Source organism: Pseudorasbora parva, chromosome 22 (genome assembly GCF_024679245.1).
Source record: "Pseudorasbora parva isolate DD20220531a chromosome 22, ASM2467924v1, whole genome shotgun sequence".
Taxonomy (NCBI): domain Eukaryota; kingdom Metazoa; phylum Chordata; class Actinopteri; order Cypriniformes; family Gobionidae; genus Pseudorasbora; species Pseudorasbora parva.
In genome coordinates, this window is record NC_090193.1 from 8,530,647 (window position 1) to 8,558,202 (window position 27,556).

Consider the following 27,556-nt stretch of genomic DNA (forward strand, 5'->3'; position numbering starts at 1 on the left):
CCAGGCAAAGTTGTTTGAAGCACTTTGCTTTAATGTACCTACCACCGCTTTAACGTTTAACCACTTTAACGTAATCATCATAAACATAGCTGCAGAAAAACACCCCATCCCATTTTAATTCAGCTGCGTGACGAGGTGGCCGAGTGGTTAAGGCGATGGACTGCTAATCCATTGTGCTCTGCACGCGTGGGTTCGAAACCCATCCTCAACGATGGTTGTCTTTAGTGTTCGAGAGTGCCAGGCAAAGTTGTTTAAAGCACTTTGCTTTAACGTACTTACCACCGCTTTAACGTTTAACTACTTTAAAATAATCATCCTAAACATAGCTGCAGAAAAACACCAGAGCCCAGTTTCATCCAGACGTGTGACGAGGTGGCCGAGTGGTTAAGGCGATGGACTGCTAATCCATTGTGCTCTGCACGCGTGGGTTCGAAACCCATCCTCAACGATGGTTGTCTTTAGTGTTCGAGAGTGCCAGGCAAAGTTGTTTAAAGCACTTTGCTTTAACGTACTTACCACCGCTTTAATGTTTAACTACTTTAAAGTAATCATCCTAAATATAGCTGCAGAAAAACACCACATTCCAATTTAATGCAGACGCGTGACGAGGTGGCCGAGTGGTTAAGGCGATGGACTGCTAATCCATTGTGCTCTGCACGCGTGGGTTCGAATCCCATCCTCGTCGTTTGATGTCTTTAGTGTTCGAGAGTGCCAGGCAAAGTTGTTTGAAGCACTTTGCTTTAATGTACCTACTACCGCTTTAACGTTTAACCACTTTAAAGTAATCATCCTAAACATAGATGCAGAAAAACACCACATCCCAGTTTCATGCAGACGCGTGACCAGGTGGCCGAGTGGTTAAGGCGATGGACTGCTAATCCATTGTGCTCTGCACGCGTGGGTTAGAATCCCATCCTCGTCGATTGATGTCTTTAGTGTTCGAGAGTGCCAGGCAAAGTTGTTTGAAGCACTTTGCTTTAATGTACCTACCACCGCTTTAACGTTTAACCACTTTAAAGTAATCATCCTAAACATAGCTGCAGAAAAACTCCAGAGCCCAGTTTCATGCAGACGTGTGACGAGGTGGCCGAGTGGTTAAGGCGATGGACTGCTAATCCATTGTGCTCTGCACGCGTGGGTTCGAATCTCATCCTCGTCGATGGTTGTCTTTAGTGTTCGAGAGTGCCAGGCAAAGTTGTTTAAAGCACTTTGCTTTAACGTACTTACCACCGCTTTAACGTTTAACTACTTTAAAGTAATCATCCTAAACATAGCTGCAGAAAAACACAACATCCCAGTTTAATGCAGCCGCGTGACGAGGTGGCTGAGTGGTTAAGGTGATGGACTGCTAATCCATTGTGCTCTGCACGTGTGGGTTTGAAACCCATCCTCAACGATGGTTGTCTTTGGTGTTCGAGAGTGCCAGGCAAAGTTGTTTAAAGCACTTTGCTTTAATGTACCCCCATTTAGGCTAGCCTATTTTGCTCTACGGAGATCCTAGTAAAAAAAAGTCAACTGCAGGGATGCTGCTTGCATCATCCAACTGTTTACAACACATCATGGCAAGCTTTAACTGAATTACATTTTATTGATAACAGCAAAAAAGCTTGGGTTAATATCTGATAACATTCTGATTACAGGATCAATAAAACAACTTCTCTGGTGCTTGGACATGGGCGTAAGAAACTCCAAAGTACTACAGAGATTGGCTGAGAAAAGCCCAAAATCTGAGAAGCCGAAACTTCTCCGTGTTCATGGATTCACAACCGTTTAAGAAACAGCAGACAACAGGAACAAAGGATTCTTTTCAACAAGTTGATAAGTCTCCAAAGAGACTGACAAAAATTGCCAAGGCTGACTGTATTTCAAGTCAACCTAGCGGGGTATTGGGTAAAGTTTTCAACCAGCAAAGATCACGCCTCAGATAAACCTCATAGGCTACGATATTGCCTCTGCGAAAGAATGCCCTAAAACATCACAACATCTTCGATGCACATATCTGGACATGGAACGACAGGATGGTATCAAGCTTTAAACTGCTATGCAATCAGCTTCTGGCACTGATGGCTTCATAGTGTGACTATGAAAGAGGCGAGGGAAATGCACAAAAAGATTTATTCATTGTCCTCTTCTCACTCAAAAAATTGCACTGCTTCGGTACATCTGGGAGCAGAGAATTATGGGTATTCTGGCAGCAAAGGGGCGGGATCATAATGCTCAGTCTCTAAGAACATATTTGAGTTCAGGATTGATTCAGCATGCCCTCTACGAGGTTGGGTAGGATAATGAAGAGTGCAAGGACACTGCAAACATTTTCTGAGGTAGGATCAATGCCAGCTATGCTATGTTTTTCTAGACTCAGGCTTTCTCTCTAGGTTCTTTCCAATAAAGTAAAATCAGCACACAAAAAAACATAAGCACATCTCCTTCCATCAACACAAATGTGAGTCTTTTTAACCAAAATAATACATTGCTTCTTGCTGGTCAGTCTAAGGCTCGAATCTCTCATCACCTCAACATTTTTACAACACATTAAGGTAAACTTTTTCTCCGTTGTGTTAATGATAGTGGCTGCAAAGCACGAATTCTGTCCCTTCAGACATGGGACGAGGTGGCCGAGTGGTTAAGCCGATGGACTGCTAATCCATTGTGCTCTGCACGCGTGAGTTTGAATCCCATCCTCAACGATGGTTGTCTTTAGTGTTCGAGAGTGCCAGGCTCTCTCTCAAAGTGCTTTGAACAAAGTTGTTTAAAGCACTTTGCTTTAACGTACTTACCACCGCTTTAACGTTTAACTACTTTAAAGTAATCATCCTAAACATAGATGCAGAAAAACATCACATCCCAGTTTCATGCAGACACGTGACGAGGTGGCCGAGTGGTTAAGGCGATGGACTGCTAATCCATTGTGCTCTGCACGCGTGGCTTTGAATCCCATCCTCGTCGTTTGATGTCTTTAGTGTTCGAGAGTGCCAGGCAAAGTTGTTTAAAGCACTTTGCTTTAACGTACTTACCACCGCTTTAACATTTAACTACTTTAAAGTAATCATCCTAAACATAGCTGCAGAAAAACACCAGAGCCCAGTTTCATGCAGACGTGAGACGAGGTGGCCGAGTGGTTAAGGCGATGGACTGCTAATCCATTGTGCTCTGCACGCGTGGGTTCGAATCCCATCCTCGTCGTTTGATGTCTTTAGTGTTCGAGAGTGCCAGGCAAAGTTGTTTGAAGCACTTTGCTTTAATGTACCTACCACCGCTTTAAAGTAATCATCCTAAATATAGCTGCAGAAAAACACCACATTCCAATTTCATGCAGACGCGTGACAAGGTGGCCGAGTGGTTAAGGCTATGGACTGCTAATCCATTGTGCTCTGCACGCGTGGGTTCGAAACCCATCCTCAACGATGGTTGTCTTTAGTGTTCGAGAGTGCCAGGCAAAGTTGTTTGAAGCACTTTGCTTTAACGTACTTACCACCGCTTTAACGTTTAACTACTTTAAAGTAATCATCCTAAACATAGCTGCAGAAAAACACCACATCCCAGTTTAATGCAGCCGCGTGACGAGGTGGCTGAGTGGTTAAGGCGATGGACTGCTAATCCATTGTGCTCTGCACGTGTGGGTTTGAAACCCATCCTCAACGATGGTTGTCTTTGGTGTTCGAGAGTGCCAGGCAAAGTTGTTTAAAGCACTTTGCTTTAATGTACCCCCATTTAGGCTAGCCTATTTTGCTCTACGGAGATCCTAGTAAAAAAAAGTCAACTGCAGGGATGCTGCTTGCATCATCCAACTGTTTACAACACATCATGGCAAGCTTTAACTGAATTACATTTTATTGATAACAGCAAAAAAGCTTGGGTTAATATCTGATAACATTCTGATTACAGGATCAATAAAACAACTTCTCTGGTGCTTGGACATGGGCGTAAGAAACTCCAAAGTACTACAGAGATTGGCTGAGAAAAGCCCAAAATCTGAGAAGCCGAAACTTCTCCGTGTTCATGGATTCACAACCGTTTAAGAAACAGCAGACAACAGGAACAAAGGATTCTTTTCAACAAGTTGATAAGTCTCCAAAGAGACTGACAAAAATTGCCAAGGCTGACTGTATTTCAAGTCAACCTAGCGGGGTATTGGGTAAAGTTTTCAACCAGCAAAGATCACGCCTCAGATAAACCTCATAGGCTACGATATTGCCTCTGCGAAAGAATGCCCTAAAACATCACAACATCTTCGATGCACATATCTGGACATGGAACGACAGGATGGTATCAAGCTTTAAACTGCTATGCAATCAGCTTCTGGCACTGATGGCTTCATAGTGTGACTATGAAAGAGGCGAGGGAAATGCACAAAAAGATTTATTCATTGTCCTCTTCTCACTCAAAAAATTGCACTGCTTCGGTACATCTGGGAGCAGAGAATTATGGGTATTCTGGCAGCAAAGGGGCGGGATCATAATGCTCAGTCTCTAAGAACATATTTGAGTTCAGGATTGATTCAGCATGCCCTCTACGAGGTTGGGTAGGATAATGAAGAGTGCAAGGACACTGCAAACATTTTCTGAGGTAGGATCAATGCCAGCTATGCTATGTTTTTCTAGACTCAGGCTTTCTCTCTAGGTTCTTTCCAATAAAGTAAAATCAGCACACAAAAAAACATAAGCACATCTCCTTCCATCAACACAAATGTGAGTCTCCTAACCAAAATAATACATTGCTTCTTGCTGGTCAGTCTAAGGCTCGAATCTCTCATCACCTCAACATTTTTACAACACATTAAGGTAAACTTTTTCTCCGTTGTGTTAATGATAGTGGCTGCAAAGCACGAATTCTGTCCCTTCAGACATGGGACGAGGTGGCCGAGTGGATAAGCCGATGGACTGCTAATCCATTGTGCTCTGCACGCGTGGGTTTGAATCCCATCCTCAACGATGGTTGTCTTTAGTGTTCAAAAGTGCCAGGCAAAGTTGTTTAAAGCACTTTGCTTTAACGTACTTACCACAGCTTTAACGTTTAACTACTTTAAAGTAATCATCCTAAACATAGATGCAGAAAAACATCACATCCCAGTTTCATGCAGACACGTGACGAGGTGGCCGAGTGGTTAAGGCGATGGACTGCTAATCCATTGTGCTCTGCACGCGTGGGTTCGAATCCCATCCTCTTCGTTTGATGTCTTTAGTGTTCGAGAGTGCCAGGCAAAGTTGTTTGAAGCACTTTGCTTTAATGTACCTACCACCGCTTTAAAGTAATCATCCTAAATATAGCTGCAGAAAAACACCACATTCCAATTTCATGCAGACGCGTGACGAGGTGGCCGAGTGGTTAAGGCTATGGACTGCTAATCCGTTGTGCTCTGCACACGTGGGTTCGAAACCCATCCTCAACGATGGATGTCTTTAGTGTTCGAGAGTGCCAGGCAAAGTTGTTTGAAGCACTTTGCTTTGATGTACCTACCACCGCTTTAAAGTAATCTTCCTAAATATAGCTGCAGAAAAACACCACATTCCAATTTCATGCAGACGCGTGACGAGGTGGCCGAGTGGTTAAGGCTATGGACTGATAATCCATTGTGCTCTGCACGCGTGGGTTCGAAACCCATCCTCAACGATGGTTGTCTTTAGTGTTCGAGAGTGCCAGGCAAAGTTGTTTGAAGCACTTTGCTTTAACGTACTTACCACCGCTTTAACGTTTAACTACTTTAAAGTAATCATCCTAAACATAGCTGCAGAAAAACACCAGAGCCAAAGTTCCTTGTAGACGCATGACGGGGTGGCCGAGTGGTTAAGGCGATGGACTGCTAATCCATTGTGCTCTGCACGCGTGGGTTTGACACCCATCCTCAACGATGGTTGTCTTTAGTGTTCGAGAGTGCCAGGCAAAGTTGTTTAAAGCACTTTGCTTTAACGTACTTACAACCGCTTTAACGTTTAACTACTTTAAAGTAATCATCCTAAACATAGCTGCAGAAAAACACCAGAGCTCAGCTTCATGCAGACGTGTGACGAGGTGGCCGAGTGGTTAAGGCGATGGGCTGCTAATCCATTGTGCTCTGCACACGTGGGTTCGAAACCCATCCTCAACGATGGTTGTCTTTAGTGTTCGAGAGTGCCAGGCAAAGTTGCTTAAAGCACTTTGCTTTAACGTACTTACCACCGCTTTAACGTTTAACTACTTTAAAGTAATCATCCTAAACATAGCTGCAGAAAAACACCAGAACCCAGTTTCATGCAGACGTGAGACGAGGTGGCCGAGTGGTTAAGGCGATTGACTGCTAATCCATTGTGCTCTGCACGCGTGGCTTCAAATCCCATCCTCGTCCTTTGATGTCTTTAGTGTTCGAGAGTGCCAGGCAAAGTTGTTTGAAGCACTTTGCTTTAATGTACCTACCACCGCTTTAAAGTAATCATCCTAAATATAGCTGCAGAAAAACACCACATTCCAATTTCATGCAGACGCGTGACGAGGTGGCCGAGTGGTTAAGGCGATGGACTGCTAATCCATTGTGCTCTGCACGCGTGGGTTTGAATCCCATCCTCGTCGTTTGATGTCTTTAGTGTTCGAGAGTGCCAGGCAAAGTTGTTTGAAGCACTTTGCTTTAATGTACCTACCACCGCTTTAACGTTTAACCACTTTAAAGTAATCATCCTAAACATAGCTGCAGAAAAACACCAGAGCCAAAGTTCCTTCTAGACGCATGACGAGGTGGCCGAGTGGTTAAGGCGATGGACTGCTAATCCGTTGTGCTCTGCACGCGTGGGTTCGAATCTCATCCTCATTGTTTGATGTCTTTAGTGTTCGAGAGAGCCAGGCAAAGTTTTTTGAAGCACTTTGCTTTAATGTACCCCCATTTAGGCTAGCCCATTTTGCTCTACGGAGATCCTAGTAAAAAAAAGTCAACTGCAGGGATGCTGCTTGCATCATCCAACTGTTTACAACACATCATGGCAAGCTTTAACTGAATTACATTTTATTGATAACAGCAAAAAAGCTTGGGTTAATATCTGATAACATTCTGATTACAGGATCAATAAAACAACTTCTCTGGTGCTTGGACATGGGCGTAAGAAACTCCAAAGTACTACAGAGATTGGCTGAGAAAAGCCCAAAATCTGAGAAGCCGAAACTTCTCCGTGTTCATGGATTCACAACCGTTTAAGAAACAGCAGACAACAGGAACAAAGGATTCTTTTCAACAAGTTGACAAGTCTCCAAAGAGACTGACAAAAATTGCCAAGGCTGACTGTATTTCAAGTCAACCTAGCAGGGTATTGGGTAAAGTTTTCAACCAGCAAAGATCATGCCTCGGATAAACCTCATAGGCTACGATATTGCCTCTGCGAAAGAATGCCCTAAAACATCACAACATCTTCGATGCACATATCTGGACATGGAACGACAGGATGGTATCAAGCTTTAAACTGCTATGCAATCAGCTTCTGGCACTGATGGCTTCATAGTGTGACTATGAAAGAGGCGAGGGAAATGCACAAAAAGATTTATTCATTGTCCTCTTCTCACTCAAAAAATTGCACTGCTTCGGTACATCTGGGAGCAGAGAATTATGGGTATTCTGGCAGCAAAGGGGCGGGATCATAATGCTCAGTCTCTAAGAACATATTTGAGTTCAGGATTGATTCAGCATGCCCTCTACGAGGTTGGGTAGGATAATGAAGAGTGCAAGGACACTGCAAACATTTTCTGAGGTAGGATCAATGCCAGCTATGCTATGTTTTTCTAGACTCAGGCTTTCTCTCTAGGTTCTTTCCAATAAAGTAAAATCAGCACACAAAAAAACATAAGCACATCTCCTTCCATCAACACAAATGTGAGTCTCCTAACCAAAATAATACATTGCTTCTTGCTGGTCAGTCTAAGGCTCGAATCTCTCATCACCTCAACATTTTTACAACACATTAAGGTAAACTTTTTCTCCGTTGTGTTAATGATAGTGGCTGCAAAGCACGAATTCTGTCCCTTAAGACATGGGACGAGGTGGCCGAGTGGTTAAGCCGATGGACTGCTAATCCATTGTGCTCTGCACGCGTGGGTTTGAATCCCATCCTCAACGATGGTTGTCTTTAGTGTTCGAGAGTGCCAGGCAAAGTTGTTTAAAGCACTTTGCTTTAACATACTTACCACCGCTTTAACGTTTAACTACTTTAAAGTAATCATCCTAAACATAGATGCAGAAAAACATCACATCCCAGTTTCATGCAGACACGTGACGAGGTGGCCGAGTGGTGAAGGCGATGGACTGCTAATCCATTGTGCTCTGCACGCGTGGGTTCGAATCCCATCCTCGTCGTTTGATGTCTTTAGTGTTCGAGAGTGCCAGGCAAAGTTGTTTAAAGCACTTTGCTTTAACGTACTTACCACCGCGTTAACGTTTAACTACTTTAAAGTAATCATCCTAAACATAGCTGCAGAAAAACACCAGAGCCCAGTTTCATGCAGACGTGAGACGAGGTGGCCGAGTGGTTAAGGCGATGGACTGCTAATCCATTGTGCTCTGCACGCGTGGGTTCGAATCCCATCCTCGTCGTTTGATGTCTTTAGTGTTCGAGAGTGCCAGGCAAAGTTGTTTGAAGCACTTTGCTTTAATGTACCTACCACCGCTTTAAAGTAATCTTCCTAAATATAGCTGCAGAAAAACACCACATTCCAATTTCATGCAGACGCGTGACGAGGTGGCCGAGTGGTTAAGGCTATGGACTGCTAATCCATTGTGCTCTGCACGCGTGGGTTCGAAACCCATCCTCAACGATGGTTGTCTTTAGTGTTCGAGAGTGCCAGGCAAAGTTGTTTGAAGCACTTTGCTTTAACGTACTTTCCACCGCTTTAACGTTTAACTACTTTAAAGTAATCATCCTAAACATAGCTGCAGAAAAACACCAGAGCCAAAGTTCCTTGTAGACGCATGACGAGGTGGCCGAGTGGTTAAGGCGATGGACTGCTAATCCATTGTGCTCTGCACGCGTGGGTTTGACACCCATCCTCAACGATGGTTGTCTTTAGTGTTCGAGAGTGCCAGGCAAAGTTGTTTAAAGCACTTTGCTTTAACGTACTTACAACCGCTTTAACGTTTAACTACTTTAAAGTAATCATCCTAAACATAGCTGCAGAAAAACACCAGAGCTCAGCTTCATGCAGACGTGTGACGAGGTGGCCGAGTGGTTAAGGCGATGGGCTGCTAATCCATTGTGCTCTGCACACGTGGGTTCGAAACCCATCCTCAACGATGGTTGTCTTTAGTGTTCGAGAGTGCCAGGCAAAGTTGCTTAAAGCACTTTGCTTTAACGTACTTACCACCGCTTTAACGTTTAACTACTTTAAAGTAATCATCCTAAACATAGCTGCAGAAAAACACCAGAGCCCAGTTTCATGCAGACGTGAGACGAGGTGGCCGAGTGGTTAAGGCGATTGACTGCTAATCCATTGTGCTCTGCACGCGTGGCTTCGAATCCCATCCTCGTCGTTTGATGTCTTTAGTGTTCGAGAGTGCCAGGCAAAGTTGTTTGAAGCACTTTGCTTTAATGTACCTACCACCGCTTAAACGTTTAACCACTTTAAAGTAATCATCCTAAACATAGCTGCAGAAAAACACCACATCCCAGTTTAATGCAGCCGCGTGACGAGGTGGCTGAGTGGTTAAGGCGATGGACTGCTAATCCATTGTGCTCTGCACGTGTGGGTTTGAAACCCATCCTCAACGATGGTTGTCTTTGGTGTTTGAGAGTGCCAGGCAAAGTTTTTTAAAGCACTTTGCTTTAACGTACTTACCACCGCTTTAACGTTTAACTACTTTAAAGTAATCATCCTAAACATAGCGGCCGAAAAACACCAGAGCCCAGTTTTATGCAGACGTGAGACGAGGTGGCCGAGTGGTTAAGGCGATGGACTGCTAATCCATTGTGCTCTGCACGCGTGGCTTCGACTCCCATCCTCGTCGTTTGATGTCTTTAGTGTTCGAGAGTGCCAGGCAAAGTTGTTTGAAGCACTTTGCTTTAATGTACCTACCACAGCTTTAACGTTTAACCACTTTAAAGTAATCATCCTAAACATAGATGCAGAAAAACACAACATCCCAGTTTTATGCAGACGCGTGACGAGGTGGCCAAGTGGTTAAGGATATTGACTGCAAATCCATTGTGCTCTGCACGCGTGAGTTCGAATCCCATCCTCATTGTTTAATGTCTTTAGTGTTCGAGAGAGCCAGGCAAAGTTTTTTGAAGCACTTTGCTTTAATGTACCCCCATTTAGGCTAGCCCATTTTGCTCTACGGAGATCCTAGTAAAAAAAAGTCAACTGCAGGGATGCTGCTTGCATCATCCAACTGTTTACAACACATCATGGCAAGCTTTAACTGAATTACATTTTATTGATAACAGCAAAAAAGCTTGGGTTAATATCTGATAACATTCTGATTACAGGATCAATAAAACAACTTCTCTGGTGCTTGGACATGGGCGTAAGAAACTCCAAAGTACTACTGAGATTGGCTGAGAAAAGCCCAAAATCTGAGAAGCCGAAACTTCTCCGTGTTCATGGATTCACAACCGTTTAAGAAACAGCAGACAACAGGAACAAAGGATTCTTTTCAACAAGTTGATAAGTCTCCAAAGAGACTGACAAAAATTGCCAAGGCTGACTGTATTTCAAGTCAACCTAGCGGGGTATTGGGTAAAGTTTTCAACCAGCAAAGATCACGCCTCGGATAAACCTCATAGGCTACGATATTGCCTCTGCGAAAGAATGCCCTAAAACATCACAACATCTTCGATGCACATATCTTGACATGGAACGACAGGATGGTATCAAGCTTTAAACTGCTATGCAATCAGCTTCTGGCACTGATGGCTTCATAGTGTGACTATGAAAGAGGCGAGGGAAATGCACAAAAAGATTTATTCATTGTCCTCTTCTCACTCAAAAAATTGCACTGCTTCGGTACATCTGGGAGCAGAGAATTATGGGTGTTCTGGCAGCAAAGGGGCGGGATCATAATGCTCAGTCTCTAAGAACATATTTGAGTTCAGGATTGATTCAGCATGCCCTCTACGAGGTTGGGTAGGAAAATGAAGAGTGCAAGGACACTGCAAACATTTTCTGAGGTAGGATCAATGCCAGCTATGCTATGTTTTTCTAGACTCAGGCTTTCTCTCTAGGTTCTTTCCAATAAAGTAAAATCAGCACACAAAAAAACATAAGCACATCTCCTTCCATCAACACAAATGTGAGTCTCCTAACCAAAATAATACATTGCTTCTTGCTGGTCAGTCTAAGGCTCGAATCTCTCATCACCTCAACATTTTTACAACACATTAAGGTAAACTTTTTTTCCGTTGTGTTAATGATAGTGGCTGCAAAGCACGAATTCTGTCATGGGACGGGACATGGGACCTTCAGGCATGGGACGAGGTGGCTGAGTGGTTAAGCCGATGGACTGCTAATCCAATGTGCTCTGCACACGTGGGTTCGAATATCATCCTCAACGATGGTTGTCTTTAGTGTTCGAGAGTGCCAGGCAAAGTTGTTTACATCACTTTGCTTTAACGTACTTACCACCGCTTTAACGTTTAACTACTTTAAAGTAATCATCCTAAACATAGCTGCAGAAAAACACCACATCCCAGTTTAATGCAGCCGCGTAACGAGGTGGCCGAGTGGTTAAGGCGATGGACTGCTAATCCATTGTGCCCTGCACGCGTGGCTTCGAATCCCATCCTCGTCGTTTGATGTCTTTAGTGTTCGAGAGTGCCAGGCAAAGTTGTTTGAAGCACTTTGCTTTAATGTACCTATAACCGCTTTAACGTTTAACCACTTTAAAGTAATTATCCTAAACATAGATGCAGAAAAACACAACATCCCAGTTTTATGCAGACGCGTGACGAGGTGGCCAAGTGGTTAAGGATATTGACTGCAAATCCATTGTGCTCTGCACGCGTGAGTTCGAATCCCATCCTCGTCGTTTGATGTCTTTAGTGTTCGAGAGTGCCAGGCAAAGTTGTTTAAAGCACTTTGCTTTAACGTACCTACCACCACTTTAACGTTTAACTACTTTAAAGTAATCATCCTAAACATAGCTGCAGAAAAACACAACATCCCAATTTTATGCAGACGCGTGACGAGGTGGCCAAGTGGTTAAGGATATTGACTGCAAATCCATTGTGCTCTGCACGCGTGAGTTCGAATCCCATCCTCATTGTTTGATGTCTTTAGTGTTCGAGAGAGCCAGGCAAAGTTTTTTGAAGCACTTTGCTTTAATGTACCCCCATTTAGGCTAGCCTATTTTGCTCTACGGAGATCCTAGTAAAAAAAAGTCAACTGCAGGGATGCTGCTTGCATCATCCAACTGTTTACAACACATCATGGCAAGCTTTAACTGAATTACATTTTATTGATAACAGCAAAAAAGCTTGGGTTAATATCTGATAACATTCTGATTACAGGATCAATAAAACAACTTCTCTGGTGCTTGGACATGGGCGTAAGAAACTCCAAAGTACTACAGAGATTGGCTGAGAAAAGCCCAAAATCTGAGAAGCCGAAACTTCTCCGTGTTCATGGATTCACAACCGTTTAAGAAACAGCAGACAACAGGAACAAAGGATTCTTTTCAACAAGTTGATAAGTCTCCAAAGAGACTGACAAAAATTGCCAAGGCTGACTGTATTTCAAGTCAACCTAGCGGGGTATTGGGTAAAGTTTTCAACCAGCAAAGATCACGCCTCAGATAAAACTCATAGGCTACAATATTGCCTCTGCGAAAGAATGCCCTAAATCATCACAACATCTTCGATGCACATATCTGGACATGGAACGACAGGATGGTATCAAGCTTTAAACTGCTATGCAATCAGCTTCTGGCACTGATGGCTTCATAGTGTGACTATGAAAGAGGCGAGGGAAATGCACAAAAAGATTTATTCATTGTCCTCTTCTCACTCAAAAAATTGCACTGCTTCGGTACATCTGGGAGCAGAGAATTATGGGTATTCTGGCAGCAAAGGGGCGGGATCATAATGCTCAGTCTCTAAGAACATATTTGAGTTCAGGATTGATTCAGCATGCCCTCTACGAGGTTGGGTAGGATAATGAAGAGTGCAAGGACACTGCAAACATTTTCTGAGGTAGGATCAATGCCAGCTATGCTATGTTTTTCTAGACTCAGGCTTTCTCTCTAGGTTCTTTCCAATAAAGTAAAACTAGCACACAAAAAAACATAAGCACATCTCCTTCCATCAACACAAATGTGAGTCTCCTAACCAAAATAATACATTGCTTCTTGCTGGTCAGTCTAAGGCTCGAATCTCTCATCACTTCAACATTTTTACAACACATTAAGGTAAACTTTTTCTCCGTTGTGTTAATGATAGTGGCTGCAAAGCACGAATTCTGTCCCTTCAGACATGGGATGAGGTGGCCGAGTGGTTAAGCCGATGGACTGCTAATCCATTGTGCTCTGCACGCGTGGGTTTGAATCCCATCCTCAACGATGGTTGTCTTTAGTATTCGAGAGTGCCAGGCAAAGTTGTTTAAAGCACTTTGCTTTAACGTACTTACCACCGCTTTAACGTTTAACTACTTTAAAGTAATCATCCTAAACATAGATGGAGAAAAACATCACATCCCAGTTTCATGCAGACACGTGACGAGGTGGCCGAGTGGTTAAGGCGATGGACTGCTAATCCATTGTGCTCTGCACGCGTGGGTTCGAATCCCATCCTCGTCGTTTGATGTCTTTAGTGTTCGAGAGTGCCAGGCAAAGTTGTTTGAAGCACTTTGCTTTAATGTACCTACCACCGCTTAAACGTTTAACCACTTTAAAGTAATCATCCTAAACATAGCTGCAGAAAAACACCACATTCCAATTTCATGCAGACGCGTGACGAGGTGGCCGAGTGGTTAAGGCGATGGACTGCTAATCCATTGTGCTCTGCACGTCTGGGTTTGAAACCCATCCTCAACGATGGTTGTCTTTGGTGTTCGAGAGTGCCAGGCAAAGTTGTTTAAAGCACTTTGCTTTAACGTACTTACCACCGCTTTAACGTTTAACCACTTTAAAGTAATCATCCTAAACATAGATGCAGAAAAACCTCACATCCCAGTTTCATGCAGACGCGTGACGAGGTGGCCGAGTGGTTAAGGCGATGGACTGCTAATCCATTGTGCTCTGCACGCGTGGGTTCGAATCCCATCCTCGTCGTTTGATGTCTTTAGTGTTCGAGAGTGCCAGGCAAAGTTGTTTGAAGCACTTTGCTTTAATGTACCTACCACCGCTTTAACGTTTAACCACTTTAACGTAATCATCATAAACATAGCTGCAGAAAAACACCCCATCCCATTTTAATTCAGCTGCGTGACGAGGTGGCCGAGTGGTTAAGGCGATGGACTGCTAATCCATTGTGCTCTGCACGCGTGGGTTCGAAACCCATCCTCAACGATGGTTGTCTTTAGTGTTCGAGAGTGCCAGGCAAAGTTGTTTAAAGCACTTTGCTTTAACGTACTTACCACCGCTTTAACGTTTAACTACTTTAAAATAATCATCCTAAACATAGCTGCAGAAAAACACCAGAGCCCAGTTTCATCCAGACGTGTGACGAGGTGGCCGAGTGGTTAAGGCGATGGACTGCTAATCCATTGTGCTCTGCACGCGTGGGTTCGAAACCCATCCTCAACGATGGTTGTCTTTAGTGTTCGAGAGTGCCAGGCAAAGTTGTTTAAAGCACTTTGCTTTAACGTACTTACCACCGCTTTAACGTTTAACTACTTTAAAGTAATCATCCTAAATATAGCTGCAGAAAAACACCACATTCCAATTTAATGCAGACGCGTGACGAGGTGGCCGAGTGGTTAAGGCGATGGACTGCTAATCCATTGTGCTCTGCACGCGTGGGTTCGAATCCCATCCTCGTCGTTTGATGTCTTTAGTGTTCGAGAGTGCCAGGCAAAGTTGTTTGAAGCACTTTGCTTTAATGTACCTACTACCGCTTTAACGTTTAACCACTTTAAAGTAATCATCCTAAACATAGATGCAGAAAAACACCACATCCCAGTTTCATGCAGACGCGTGACCAGGTGGCCGAGTGGTTAAGGCGATGGACTGCTAATCCATTGTGCTCTGCACGCGTGGGTTAGAATCCCATCCTCGTCGATTGATGTCTTTAGTGTTCGAGAGTGCCAGGCAAAGTTGTTTGAAGCACTTTGCTTTAATGTACCTACCACCGCTTTAACGTTTAACCACTTTAAAGTAATCATCCTAAACATAGCTGCAGAAAAACTCCAGAGCCCAGTTTCATGCAGACGTGTGACGAGGTGGCCGAGTGGTTAAGGCGATGGACTGCTAATCCATTGTGCTCTGCACGCGTGGGTTCGAATCTCATCCTCGTCGATGGTTGTCTTTAGTGTTCGAGAGTGCCAGGCAAAGTTGTTTAAAGCACTTTGCTTTAACGTACTTACCACCGCTTTAACGTTTAACTACTTTAAAGTAATCATCCTAAACATAGCTGCAGAAAAACACCACATCCCAGTTTAATGCAGCCGCGTGACGAGGTGGCTGAGTGGTTAAGGTGATGGACTGCTAATCCATTGTGCTCTGCACGTGTGGGTTTGAAACCCATCCTCAACGATGGTTGTCTTTGGTGTTCGAGAGTGCCAGGCAAAGTTGTTTAAAGCACTTTGCTTTAATGTACCCCCATTTAGGCTAGCCTATTTTGCTCTACGGAGATCCTAGTAAAAAAAAGTCAACTGCAGGGATGCTGCTTGCATCATCCAACTGTTTACAACACATCATGGCAAGCTTTAACTGAATTACATTTTATTGATAACAGCAAAAAAGCTTGGGTTAATATCTGATAACATTCTGATTACAGGATCAATAAAACAACTTCTCTGGTGCTTGGACATGGGCGTAAGAAACTCCAAAGTACTACAGAGATTGGCTGAGAAAAGCCCAAAATCTGAGAAGCCGAAACTTCTCCGTGTTCATGGATTCACAACCGTTTAAGAAACAGCAGACAACAGGAACAAAGGATTCTTTTCAACAAGTTGATAAGTCTCCAAAGAGACTGACAAAAATTGCCAAGGCTGACTGTATTTCAAGTCAACCTAGCGGGGTATTGGGTAAAGTTTTCAACCAGCAAAGATCACGCCTCGGATAAACCTCATAGGCTACGATATTGCCTCTGCGAAAGAATGCCCTAAAACATCACAACATCTTCGATGCACATATCTGGACATGGAACGACAGGATGGTATCAAGCTTTAAACTGCTATGCAATCAGCTTCTGGCACTGATGGCTTCATAGTGTGACTATGAAAGAGGCGAGGGAAATGCACAAAAAGATTTATTCATTGTCCTCTTCTCACTCAAAAAATTGCACTGCTTCGGTACATCTGGGAGCAGAGAATTATGGGTATTCTGGCAGCAAAGGGGCGGGATCATAATGCTCAGTCTCTAAGAACATATTTGAGTTCAGGATTGATTCAGCATGCCCTCTACGAGGTTGGGTAGGATAATGAAGAGTGCAAGGACACTGCAAACATTTTCTGAGGTAGGATCAATGCCAGCTATGCTATGTTTTTCTAGACTCAGGCTTTCTCTCTAGGTTCTTTCCAATAAAGTAAAATCAGCACACAAAAAAACATAAGCACATCTCCTTCCATCAACACAAATGTGAGTCTTTTTAACCAAAATAATACATTGCTTCTTGCTGGTCAGTCTAAGGCTCGAATCTCTCATCACCTCAACATTTTTACAACACATTAAGGTAAACTTTTTCTCCGTTGTGTTAATGATAGTGGCTGCAAAGCACGAATTCTGTCCCTTCAGACATGGGACGAGGTGGCCGAGTGGTTAAGCCGATGGACTGCTAATCCATCGTGCTCTGCACGCGTGGGTTTGAATCCCGTCCTCAACGATGGTTGTCTTTAGTGTTCGAGAGTGCCAGGCTCTCTCTCAAAGTGCTTTGAACAAAGTTGTTTAAAGCACTTTGCTTTAACGTACTTACCACCGCTTTAACGTTTAACTACTTTAAAGTAATCATCCTAAACATAGATGCAGAAAAACATCACATCCCAGTTTCATGCAGACACGTGACGAGGTGGCCGAGTGGTTAAGGCGATGGACTGCTAATCCATTGTGCTCTGCACGCGTGGCTTTGAATCCCATCCTCGTCGATTGATGTCTTTAGTGTTCGAGAGTGCCAGGCAAAGTTGTTTAAAGCACTTTGCTTTAACGTACTTACCACCGCTTTAACATTTAACTACTTTAAAGTAATCATCCTAAACATAGCTGCAGAAAAACACCAGAGCCCAGTTTCATGCAGACGTGAGACGAGGTGGCCGAGTGGTTAAGGCGATGGACTGCTAATCCATTGTGCTCTGCACGCGTGGGTTCGAATCCCATCCTCGTCGTTTGATGTCTTTAGTGTTCGAGAGTGCCAGGCAAAGTTGTTTGAAGCACTTTGCTTTAATGTACCTACCACCGCTTTAAAGTAATCATCCTAAATATAGCTGCAGAAAAACACCACATTCCAATTTCATGCAGACGTGTGACGAGGTGGCCGAGTGGTTAAGGCTATGGACTGCTAATCCATTGTGCTCTGCACGCGTGGGTTCGAAACCCATCCTCAACGATGGTTGTCTTTAGTGTTCGAGAGTGCCAGGCAAAGTTGTTTGAAGCACTTTGCTTTAACGTACTTACCACCGCTTTAACGTTTAACTACTTTAAAGTAATCATCCTAAACATAGCTGCAGAAAAACACCACATCCCAGTTTAATGCAGCCGCGTGACGAGGTGGCTGAGTGGTTAAGGCGATGGACTGCTAATCCATTGTGCTCTGCACGTGTGGGTTTGAAACCCATCCTCAACGATGGTTGTCTTTGGTGTTCGAGAGTGCCAGGCAAAGTTGTTTAAAGCACTTTGCTTTAATGTACCCCCATTTAGGCTAGCCTATTTTGCTCTACGGAGATCCTAGTAAAAAAAAGTCAACTGCAGGGATGCTGCTTGCATCATCCAACTGTTTACAACACATCATGGCAAGCTTTAACTGAATTACATTTTATTGATAACAGCAAAAAAGCTTGGGTTAATATCTGATAACATTCCGATTACAGGATCAATAAAACAACTTCTCTGGTGCTTGGACATGGGCGTAAGAAACTCCAAAGTACTACAGAGATTGGCTGAGAAAAGCCCAAAATCTGAGAAGCCGAAACTTCTCCGTGTTCATGGATTCACAACCGTTTAAGAAACAGCAGACAACAGGAACAAAGGATTCTTTTCAACAAGTTGATAAGTCTCCAAAGAGACTGACAAAAATTGCCAAGGCTGACTGTATTTCAAGTCAACCTAGCGGGGTATTGGGTAAAGTTTTCAACCAGCAAAGATCACGCCTCAGATAAACCTCATAGGCTACGATATTGCCTCTGTGAAAGAATGCCCTAAAACATCACAACATCTTCGATGCACATATCTGGACATGGAACGACAGGATGGTATCAAGCTTTAAACTGCTATGCAATCAGCTTCTGGCACTGATGGCTTCATAGTGTGACTATGAAAGAGGCGAGGGAAATGCACAAAAAGATTTATTCATTGTCCTCTTCTCACTCAAAAAATTGCACTGCTTCGGTACATCTGGGAGCAGAGAATTATGGGTATTCTGGCAGCAAAGGGGCGGGATCATAATGCTCAGTCTCTAAGAACATATTTGAGTTCAGGATTGATTCAGCATGCCCTCTACGAGGTTGGGTAGGATAATGAAGAGTGCAAGGACACTGCAAACATTTTCTGAGGTAGGATCAATGCCAGCTATGCTATGTTTTTCTAGACTCAGGCTTTCTCTCTAGGTTCTTTCCAATAAAGTAAAATCAGCACACAAAAAAACATAAGCACATCTCCTTCCATCAACACAAATGTGAGTCTCCTAACCAAAATAATACATTGCTTCTTGCTGGTCAGTCTAAGGCTCGAATCTCTCATCACCTCAACATTTTTACAACACATTAAGGTAAACTTTTTCTCCGTTGTGTTAATGATAGTGGCTGCAAAGCACGAATTCTGTCCCTTCAGACATGGGACGAGGTGGCCGAGTGGATAAGCCGATGGACTGCTAATCCATTGTGCTCTGCACGCGTGGGTTTGAATCCCATCCTCAACGATGGTTGTCTTTAGTGTTCGAGAGTGCCAGGCAAAGTTGTTTAAAGCACTTTGCTTTAACGTACTTACCACAGCTTTAACGTTTAACTACTTTAAAGTAATCATCCTAAACATAGATGCAGAAAAACATCACATCCCAGTTTCATGCAGACACGTGACGAGGTGGCCGAGTGGTTAAGGCGATGGACTGCTAATCCATTGTGCTCTGCACGCGTGGGTTCGAATCCCATCCTCGTCGTTTGATGTCTTTAGTGTTCGAGAGTGCCAGGCAAAGTTGTTTGAAGCACTTTGCTTTAATGTACCTACCACCGCTTTAAAGTAATCATCCTAAATATAGCTGCAGAAAAACACCACATTCCAATTTCATGCAGACGCGTGACGAGGTGGCCGAGTGGTTAAGGCTATGGACTGCTAATCCATTGTGCTCTGCACACGTGGGTTCGAAACCCATCCTCAACGATGGATGTCTTTAGTGTTCGAGAGTGCCAGGCAAAGTTGTTTGAAGCACTTTGCTTTAATGTACCTACCACCGCTTTAAAGTAATCTTCCTAAATATAGCTGCAGAAAAACACCACATTCCAATTTCATGCAGACGTGTGACGAGGTGGCCGAGTGGTTAAGGCTATGGACTGATAATCCATTGTGCTCTGCACGCGTGGGTTCGAAACCCATCCTCAACGATGGTTGTCTTTAGTGTTCGAGAGTGCCAGGCAAAGTTGTTTGAAGCACTTTGCTTTAACGTACTTACCACCGCTTTAACGTTTAACTACTTTAAAGTAATCATCCTAAACATAGCTGCAGAAAAACACCAGAGCCAAAGTTCCTTGTAGACGCATGACGAGGTGGCCGAGTGGTTAAGGCGATGGACTGCTAATCCATTGTGCTCTGCACGCGTGGGTTTGACACCCATCCTCAACGATGGTTGTCTTTAGTGTTCGAGAGTGCCAGGCAAAGTTGTTTAAAGCACTTTGCTTTAACGTACTTACAACCGCTTTAACGTTTAACTACTTTAAAGTAATCATCCTAAACATAGCTGCAGAAAAACACCAGAGCTCAGCTTCATGCAGACGTGTGACGAGGTGGCCGAGTGGTTAAGGCGATGGGCTGCTAATCCATTGTGCTCTGCACACGTGGGTTCGAAACCCATCCTCAACGATGGTTGTCTTTAGTGTTCGAGAGTGCCAGGCAAAGTTGCTTAAAGCACTTTGCTTTAACGTACTTACCACCGCTTTAACGTTTAACTACTTTAAAGTAATCATCCTAAACATAGCTGCAGAAAAACACCAGAACCCAGTTTCATGCAGACGTGAGACGAGGTGGCCGAGTGGTTAAGGCGATTGACTGCTAATCCATTGTGCTCTGCACGCGTGGCTTCGAATCCCATCCTCGTCCTTTGATGTCTTTAGTGTTCGAGAGTGCCAGGCAAAGTTGTTTGAAGCACTTTGCTTTAATGTACCTACCACCGCTTTAAAGTAATCATCCTAAATATAGCTGCAGAAAAACACCACATTCCAATTTCATGCAGACGCGTGACGAGGTGGCCGAGTGGTTAAGGCGATGGACTGCTAATCCATTGTGCTCTGCACGCGTGGGTTTGAATCCCATCCTCGTCGTTTGATGTCTTTAGTGTTCGAGAGTGCCAGGCAAAGTTGTTTGAAGCACTTTGCTTTAATGTACCTACCACCGCTTTAACGTTTAACCACTTTAAAGTAATCATCCTAAACATAGCTGCAGAAAAACACCAGAGCCAAAGTTCCTTCTAGACGCATGACGAGGTGGCCGAGTGGTTAAGGCGATGGACTGCTAATCCGTTGTGCTCTGCACGCGTGGGTTCGAATCTCATCCTCATTGTTTGATGTCTTTAGTGTTCGAGAGAGCCAGGCAAAGTTTTTTGAAGCACTTTGCTTTAATGTACCCCCATTTAGGCTAGCCCATTTTGCTCTACGGAGATCCTAGTAAAAAAAAGTCAACTGCAGGGATGCTGCTTGCATCATCCAACTGTTTACAACACATCATGGCAAGCTTTAACTGAATTACATTTTATTGATAACAGCAAAAAAGCTTGGGTTAATATCTGATAACATTCTGATTACAGGATCAATAAAACAACTTCTCTGGTGCTTGGACATGGGCGTAAGAAACTCCAAAGTACTACAGAGATTGGCTGAGAAAAGCCCAAAATCTGAGAAGCCGAAACTTCTCCGTGTTCATGGATTCACAACCGTTTAAGAAACAGCAGACAACAGGAACAAAGGATTCTTTTCAACAAGTTGATAAGTCTCCAAAGAGACTGACAAAAATTGCCAAGGCTGACTGTATTTCAAGTCAACCTAGCAGGGTATTGGGTAAAGTTTTCAACCAGCAAAGATCACGCCTCGGATAAACCTCATAGGCTACGATATTGCCTCTGCGAAAGAATGCCCTAAAACATCACAACATCTTCGATGCACATATCTGGACATGGAACGACAGGATGGTATCAAGCTTTAAACTGCTATGCAATCAGCTTCTGGCACTGATGGCTTCATAGTGTGACTATGAAAGAGGCGAGGGAAATGCACAAAAAGATTTATTCATTGTCCTCTTCTCACTCAAAAAATTGCACTGCTTCGGTACATCTGGGAGCAGAGAATTATGGGTATTCTGGCAGCAAAGGGGCGGGATCATAATGCTCAGTCTCTAAGAACATATTTGAGTTCAGGATTGATTCAGCATGCCCTCTACGAGGTTGGGTAGGATAATGAAGAGTGCAAGGACACTGCAAACATTTTCTGAGGTAGGATCAATGCCAGCTATGCTATGTTTTTCTAGACTCAGGCTTTCTCTCTAGGTTCTTTCCAATAAAGTAAAATCAGCACACAAAAAAACATAAGCACATCTCCTTCCATCAACACAAATGTGAGTCTCCTAACCAAAATAATACATTGCTTCTTGCTGGTCAGTCTAAGGCTCGAATCTCTCATCACCTCAACATTTTTACAACACATTAAGGTAAACTTTTTCTCCGTTGTGTTAATGATAGTGGCTGCAAAGCACGAATTCTGTCCCTTCAGACATGGGACGAGGTGGCCGAGTGGTTAAGCCGATGGACTGCTAATCCATTGTGCTCTGCACGTGTGGGTTTGAATCCCATCCTCAACGATGGTTGTCTTTAGTGTTCGAGAGTGCCAGGCAAAGTTGTTTAAAGCACTTTGCTTTAACGTACTTACCACCGCTTTAACGTTTAACTACTTTAAAGTAATCATCCTAAACATAGATGCAGAAAAACATCACATCCCAGTTTCATACAGACACGTGACGAGGTGGCCGAGTGGTTAAGGCGATGGACTGCTAATCCATTGTGCTCTGCACGCGTGGGTTTGAATCCCATCCTCGTCGTTTGATGTCTTTAGTGTTCGAGAGTGCCAGGCAAAGTTGTTTTAAAGCACTTTGCTTTAACGTACTTACCACCGCGTTAACGTTTAACTACTTTAAAGTAATCATCCTAAACATAGCTGCAGAAAAACACCAGAGCCCAGTTTCATGCAGACGTGAGACGAGGTGGCCGAGTGGTTAAGGCGATGGACTGCTAATCCATTGTGCTCTGCACGCGTGGGTTCGAATCCCATCCTCGTCGTTTGATGTCTTTAGTGTTCGAGAGTGCCAGGCAAAGTTGTTTGAAGCACTTTGCTTTAATGTACCTACCACCGCTTTAAAGTAATCTTCCTAAATATAGCTGCAGAAAAACACCACATTCCAATTTCATGCAGACGCGTGACGAGGTGGCCGAGTGGTTAAGGCTATGGTCTGCTAATCCATTGTGCTCTGCACGCGTGGGTTCGAAACCCATCCTCAACGATGGTTGTCTTTAGTGTTCGAGAGTGCCAGGCAAAGTTGTTTGAAGCACTTTGCTTTAACGTACTTACCACCGCTTTAACGTTTAACTACTTTAAAGTAATCATCCTAAACATAGCTGCAGAAAAACACCAGAGCCAAAGTTCCTTGTAGACGCATGACGAGGTGGCCGAGTGGTTAAGGCGATGGACTGCTAATCCATTGTGCTCTGCACGCGTGGGTTTGACACCCATCCTCAACGATGGTTGTCTTTAGTGTTCGAGAGTGCCAGGCAAAGTTGTTTAAAGCACTTTGCTTTAACGTACTTACAACCGCTTTAACGTTTAACTACTTTAAAGTAATCATCCTAAACATAGCTGCAGAAAAACACCAGAGCTCAGCTTCATGCAGACGTGTGACGAGGTGGCCGAGTGGTTAAGGCGATGGGCTGCTAATCCATTGTGCTCTGCACACGTGGGTTCGAAACCCATCCTCAACGATGGTTGTCTTTAGTGTTCGAGAGTGCCAGGCAAAGTTGCTTAAAGCACTTTGCTTTAACGTACTTACCACCGCTTTAACGTTTAACTACTTTAAAGTAATCATCCTAAACATAGCTGCAGAAAAACACCAGAGCCCAGTTTCATGCAGACGTGAGACGAGGTGGCCGAGTGGTTAAGGCGATTGACTGCTAATCCATTGTGCTCTGCACGCGTGGCTTCGAATCCCATCCTCGTCGTTTGATGTCTTTAGTGTTCGAGAGTGCCAGGCAAAGTTGTTTGAAGCACTTTGCTTTAATGTACCTACCACCGCTTTAAAGTAATCATCCTAAATATAGCTGCAGAAAAACACCACATTCCAATTTCATGCAGACGCGTGACGAGGTGGCCGAGTGGTTAAGGCGATGGACTGCTAATCCATTGTGCTCTGCACGCGTGGGTTTGAATCCCATCCTCGTCGTTTGATGTCTTTAGTGTTCGAGAGTGCCAGGCAAAGTTGTTTGAAGCACTTTGCTTTAATGTACCTACCACCGCTTTAACGTTTAACCACTTTAAAGTAATCATCCTAAACATAGCTGCAGAAAAACACCAGAGCCAAAGTTCCTTCTAGACGCATGACGAGGTGGCCGAGTGGTTAAGGCGATGGACTGCTAATCCGTTGTGCTCTGCACGCGTGGGTTCGACACCCATCCTCAAAGATGGTTGTCTTTAGTGTTCGAGAGTGCCATGCAAAGTTGTTTAAAGCACTTTGCTTTAACGTACTTACCACCGCTTTAACGTTTAACTACTTTAAAGTAATCATCCTAAACATAGCTGCAGAAAAACACCAGAGCCCAGCTTCATGCAGACGTGTGACGAGGTGGCCGAGTGGTTAAGGCGATCGACTGCTAATCCATTGTGCTCTGCACACATGGGTTCGAAACCCATCCTCAACGATGGTTGTCTTTAGTGTTCGAGAGTGCCAGGCAAAGTTGTTTAAAGCACTTTGCTTTAACGTACTTACCACCGCTTTAACGTTTAACTACTTTAAAGTAATCATCCTAAACATAGCTGCAGAAAAACACCAGAGCCCAGTTTCATGCAGACGTGTGACGAGGTGGCCGAGTGGTTAAGGCGATGGACTGCTAATCCATTGTGCTCTGCACGCGTGGCTTCGAATCCCATCCTCGTCGTTTGATGTCTTTAGTGTTCGAGAGTGCCAGGCAAAGTTGTTTGAAGCACTTTGCTTTAATGTACCTACCACTGCTTTAAAGTAATCATCCTAAATATAGCTGCAGAAAAACACCAAATTCCAGTTTCATGCAGACGCGTGACGAGGTGGCCGAGTGGTTAAGGCGACGGACTGCTAATCCATTGTGCTCTGCACGCGTGGGTTCGAATCCCATCCTCGGCGTTTGATGTCTTTACTTTTCGAGAGTGCCAGGCAAAGTTGTTTGAAGCACTTAGCTTTAATGTACCTACTACCGCTTTAACGTTTAACCACTTTAAAGTAATCATCCTAAACATAGATGCAGAAAAACACCACATCCCAGTTTCATGCAGACGCGTGACCAGGTGGCCGAGTGGTTAAGGCGATGGACTGCTAATCCATTGTTCTCTGCACGCGTTGGTTCGAATCCCATCCTCGTCGATTGATGTCTTTAGTGTTCGAGAGTGCCAGGCAAAGTTGTTTGAAGCACTTTGCTTTAATGTACCTACCACCGCTTTAACGTTTAACCACTTTAAAGTAATCATCCTAAACATAGCTGCAGAAAAACACCAGAGCCCAGTTTCATGCAGACGTGTGACGAGGTGGCCGAGTGGTTAAGGTGATGGACTGCTAATCCATTGTGCTCTGCACGTGTGGGTTTGAATCCCATCCTCATTGTTTGATGTCTTTAGTGTTCGAGAGAGCCAGGCAAAGTTTTTTGAAGCACTTTGCTTTAATGTACCCCCATTTAGGCTAGCCCATTTTGCTCTACGGAGATCCTAGTTAAAAAAAGTCAACTGCAGGGATGCTGCTTGCATCATCCAACTGTTTACAACACATCATGGCAAGCTTTAACTGAATTACATTTTATTGATAACAGCAAAAAAGCTTGGGTTAATATCTGATAACATTCTGATTACAGGATCAATAAAACAACTTCTCTGGTGCTTGGACATGGGCGTAAGAAACTCCAAAGTACTACAGAGATTGGCTGAGAAAAGCCCAAAATCTGAGAAGCCGAAACTTCTCCGTGTTCATGGATTCACAACCATTTAAGAAACAGCAGACAACAGGAACAAAGGATTCTTTCAACAAGTTGATAAGTCTCCAAAGAGACTGACAAAAATTGCCAAGGCTGACTGTATTTCAAGTCAACCTAGCGGGGTATTGGGTAAAGTTTTCAACCAGCAAAGATCACGCCTCGGATAAACCTCATAGGCTACGATATTGCCTCTGCGAAAGAATGCCCTAAAACATCACAACATCTTCGATGCACATATCTGGACATGGAACGACAGGATGGTATCAAGCTTTAAACTGCTATGCAATCAGCTTCTGGCACTGATGGCTTCATAGTGTGACTATGAAAGAGGCGAGGGAAATGCACAAAAAGATTTATTCATTGTCCTCTTCTCACTCAAAAAATTGCACTGCTTCGGTACATCTGGGAGGAGAGAATTATGGGTATTCTGGCAGCAAAGGGGCGGGATCATAATGCTCAGTCTCTAAGAACATATTTGAGTTCAGGATTGATTCAGCATGCCCTCTACGAGGTTGGGTAGGATAATGAAGAGTGCAAGGACACTGCAAACATTTTCTGAGATAGGATCAATGCCAGCTATGCTATGTTTTTCTAGACTCAGGCTTTCTCTCTAGGTTCTTTCCAATAAAGTAAAATCAGCACACAAAAAAACATAAGCACATCTCCTTCCATCAACACAAATGTGAGTCTCCTAACCAAAATAATACATTGCTTCTTGCTGGTCAGTCTAAGGCTCGAATCTCTCATCACCTCAACATTTTTACAACACATTAAGGTAAACTTTTTCTCCGTTGTGTTAATGATAGTGGCTGCAAAGCACGAATTCTGTCCCTTCAGACATGGGACGAGGTGGCTGAGTGGTTAAGCCGATGGACTGCTAATCCATTGTGCTCTGCACGCGTGGGTTTGAATCCCATCCTCAACGATGGTTGTCTTTAGTGTTCGAGAGTGCCAGGCAAAGTTGTTTAAAGCACTTTGCTTTAACGTACTTACCACCGCTTTAACGTTTAACTACTTTAAAGTAATCATCCTAAACATAGATGCAGAAAAACATCACATCCCAGTTTCATGCAGACACGTGACGAGGTGGCCGAGTGGTTAAGGCGATGGACTGCTAATCCATTGTGCTCTGCACGCGTGGGTTCGAATCCCATCCTCGTCGTTTGATGTCTTTAGTGTTCGAGAGTGCCAGGCAAAGTTGTTTGAAGCACTTTGCTTTAATGTACCTACCACCGCTTAAACGTTTAACCACTTTAAAGTAATCATCCTAAACATAGCTGCAGAAAAACACCACATCCCAGTTTAATGCAGCCGCGTGACGAGGTGGCTGAGTGGTTAAGGCGATGGACTGCTAATCCATTGTGCTCTGCACGTGTGGGTTTGAAACCCATCCTCAACGATGGTTGTCTTTGGTGTTTGAGAGTGCCAGGCAAAGTTTTTTAAAGCACTTTGCTTTAACGTACTTACCACCGCTTTAACGTTTAACTACTTTAAAGTAATCATCCTAAACATAGCGGCAGAAAAACACCAGAGCCCAGTTTTATGCAGACGTGAGACGAGGTGGCCGAGTGGTTAAGGCGATGGACTGCTAATCCATTGTGCTCTGCACGCGTGGCTTCGACTCCCATCCTCGTCGTTTGATGTCTTTAGTGTTCGAGAGTGCCAGGCAAAGTTGTTTGAAGCACTTTGCTTTAATGTACCTACCACAGCTTTAACGTTTAACCACTTTAAAGTAATCATCCTAAACATAGATGCAGAAAAACACAACATCCCAGTTTTATGCAGACGCGTGACGAGGTGGCCAAGTGGTTAAGGATATTGACTGCAAATCCATTGTGCTCTGCACGCGT

At 43.8% G+C, this 27,556-nt stretch overlaps 26 non-coding genes across 26 annotated transcripts; 17 read left to right on the forward strand and 9 right to left on the reverse strand.

Moving 5' to 3' along the window:
- Nucleotides 1–603: 603 nt before the first annotated feature.
- trnas-gcu (transfer RNA serine (anticodon GCU)) lies at nucleotides 604–685 on the forward strand. The gene has a single exon. It is a non-coding gene; the product is annotated as a tRNA-Ser (tRNA).
- A 1,138-nt stretch (nucleotides 686–1,823) lies between these two features.
- On the reverse strand, nucleotides 1,824–1,964 carry LOC137059002 (U4 spliceosomal RNA). Its single transcript, XR_010900961.1, has one exon. It is a non-coding gene; the product is annotated as a U4 spliceosomal RNA (small nuclear RNA).
- Nucleotides 1,965–3,101: 1,137 nt separating this feature from the next.
- On the forward strand, nucleotides 3,102–3,183 carry trnas-gcu (transfer RNA serine (anticodon GCU)). The gene has a single exon. It is a non-coding gene; the product is annotated as a tRNA-Ser (tRNA).
- An 885-nt stretch (nucleotides 3,184–4,068) lies between these two features.
- LOC137059003 (U4 spliceosomal RNA) lies at nucleotides 4,069–4,209 on the reverse strand. The gene has a single exon (XR_010900962.1). It is a non-coding gene; the product is annotated as a U4 spliceosomal RNA (small nuclear RNA).
- Nucleotides 4,210–5,528: 1,319 nt separating this feature from the next.
- trnai-gau (transfer RNA isoleucine (anticodon GAU)) lies at nucleotides 5,529–5,610 on the forward strand. Its single transcript has one exon. It is a non-coding gene; the product is annotated as a tRNA-Ile (tRNA).
- Nucleotides 5,611–6,461: 851 nt separating this feature from the next.
- Nucleotides 6,462–6,543, forward strand: trnas-gcu (transfer RNA serine (anticodon GCU)). Its single transcript has one exon. It is a non-coding gene; the product is annotated as a tRNA-Ser (tRNA).
- Nucleotides 6,544–7,208: 665 nt separating this feature from the next.
- Nucleotides 7,209–7,349, reverse strand: LOC137058966 (U4 spliceosomal RNA). Its single transcript, XR_010900926.1, has one exon. It is a non-coding gene; the product is annotated as a U4 spliceosomal RNA (small nuclear RNA).
- Nucleotides 7,350–8,226: 877 nt separating this feature from the next.
- On the forward strand, nucleotides 8,227–8,308 carry trnas-gcu (transfer RNA serine (anticodon GCU)). The gene has a single exon. It is a non-coding gene; the product is annotated as a tRNA-Ser (tRNA).
- Nucleotides 8,309–8,463: 155 nt separating this feature from the next.
- Nucleotides 8,464–8,545, forward strand: trnas-gcu (transfer RNA serine (anticodon GCU)). The gene has a single exon. It is a non-coding gene; the product is annotated as a tRNA-Ser (tRNA).
- Nucleotides 8,546–10,616: 2,071 nt separating this feature from the next.
- On the reverse strand, nucleotides 10,617–10,757 carry LOC137058954 (U4 spliceosomal RNA). Its single transcript, XR_010900915.1, has one exon. It is a non-coding gene; the product is annotated as a U4 spliceosomal RNA (small nuclear RNA).
- A 1,878-nt stretch (nucleotides 10,758–12,635) lies between these two features.
- LOC137059032 (U4 spliceosomal RNA) lies at nucleotides 12,636–12,776 on the reverse strand. Its single transcript, XR_010900989.1, has one exon. It is a non-coding gene; the product is annotated as a U4 spliceosomal RNA (small nuclear RNA).
- Nucleotides 12,777–13,653: 877 nt separating this feature from the next.
- trnas-gcu (transfer RNA serine (anticodon GCU)) lies at nucleotides 13,654–13,735 on the forward strand. The gene has a single exon. It is a non-coding gene; the product is annotated as a tRNA-Ser (tRNA).
- Nucleotides 13,736–14,127: 392 nt separating this feature from the next.
- Nucleotides 14,128–14,209, forward strand: trnas-gcu (transfer RNA serine (anticodon GCU)). The gene has a single exon. It is a non-coding gene; the product is annotated as a tRNA-Ser (tRNA).
- A 629-nt stretch (nucleotides 14,210–14,838) lies between these two features.
- Nucleotides 14,839–14,920, forward strand: trnas-gcu (transfer RNA serine (anticodon GCU)). Its single transcript has one exon. It is a non-coding gene; the product is annotated as a tRNA-Ser (tRNA).
- A 1,138-nt stretch (nucleotides 14,921–16,058) lies between these two features.
- LOC137058955 (U4 spliceosomal RNA) lies at nucleotides 16,059–16,199 on the reverse strand. Its single transcript, XR_010900916.1, has one exon. It is a non-coding gene; the product is annotated as a U4 spliceosomal RNA (small nuclear RNA).
- A 1,137-nt stretch (nucleotides 16,200–17,336) lies between these two features.
- On the forward strand, nucleotides 17,337–17,418 carry trnas-gcu (transfer RNA serine (anticodon GCU)). The gene has a single exon. It is a non-coding gene; the product is annotated as a tRNA-Ser (tRNA).
- An 885-nt stretch (nucleotides 17,419–18,303) lies between these two features.
- On the reverse strand, nucleotides 18,304–18,444 carry LOC137059019 (U4 spliceosomal RNA). The gene has a single exon (XR_010900977.1). It is a non-coding gene; the product is annotated as a U4 spliceosomal RNA (small nuclear RNA).
- An 877-nt stretch (nucleotides 18,445–19,321) lies between these two features.
- trnas-gcu (transfer RNA serine (anticodon GCU)) lies at nucleotides 19,322–19,403 on the forward strand. The gene has a single exon. It is a non-coding gene; the product is annotated as a tRNA-Ser (tRNA).
- A 360-nt stretch (nucleotides 19,404–19,763) lies between these two features.
- trnai-gau (transfer RNA isoleucine (anticodon GAU)) lies at nucleotides 19,764–19,845 on the forward strand. The gene has a single exon. It is a non-coding gene; the product is annotated as a tRNA-Ile (tRNA).
- Nucleotides 19,846–20,696: 851 nt separating this feature from the next.
- trnas-gcu (transfer RNA serine (anticodon GCU)) lies at nucleotides 20,697–20,778 on the forward strand. The gene has a single exon. It is a non-coding gene; the product is annotated as a tRNA-Ser (tRNA).
- A 665-nt stretch (nucleotides 20,779–21,443) lies between these two features.
- LOC137058991 (U4 spliceosomal RNA) lies at nucleotides 21,444–21,584 on the reverse strand. Its single transcript, XR_010900951.1, has one exon. It is a non-coding gene; the product is annotated as a U4 spliceosomal RNA (small nuclear RNA).
- Nucleotides 21,585–22,461: 877 nt separating this feature from the next.
- On the forward strand, nucleotides 22,462–22,543 carry trnas-gcu (transfer RNA serine (anticodon GCU)). Its single transcript has one exon. It is a non-coding gene; the product is annotated as a tRNA-Ser (tRNA).
- A 156-nt stretch (nucleotides 22,544–22,699) lies between these two features.
- On the forward strand, nucleotides 22,700–22,781 carry trnas-gcu (transfer RNA serine (anticodon GCU)). The gene has a single exon. It is a non-coding gene; the product is annotated as a tRNA-Ser (tRNA).
- A 1,072-nt stretch (nucleotides 22,782–23,853) lies between these two features.
- trnas-gcu (transfer RNA serine (anticodon GCU)) lies at nucleotides 23,854–23,935 on the forward strand. Its single transcript has one exon. It is a non-coding gene; the product is annotated as a tRNA-Ser (tRNA).
- Nucleotides 23,936–25,768: 1,833 nt separating this feature from the next.
- LOC137058956 (U4 spliceosomal RNA) lies at nucleotides 25,769–25,909 on the reverse strand. Its single transcript, XR_010900918.1, has one exon. It is a non-coding gene; the product is annotated as a U4 spliceosomal RNA (small nuclear RNA).
- An 877-nt stretch (nucleotides 25,910–26,786) lies between these two features.
- On the forward strand, nucleotides 26,787–26,868 carry trnas-gcu (transfer RNA serine (anticodon GCU)). The gene has a single exon. It is a non-coding gene; the product is annotated as a tRNA-Ser (tRNA).
- Nucleotides 26,869–27,556: the final 688 nt, after the last annotated feature.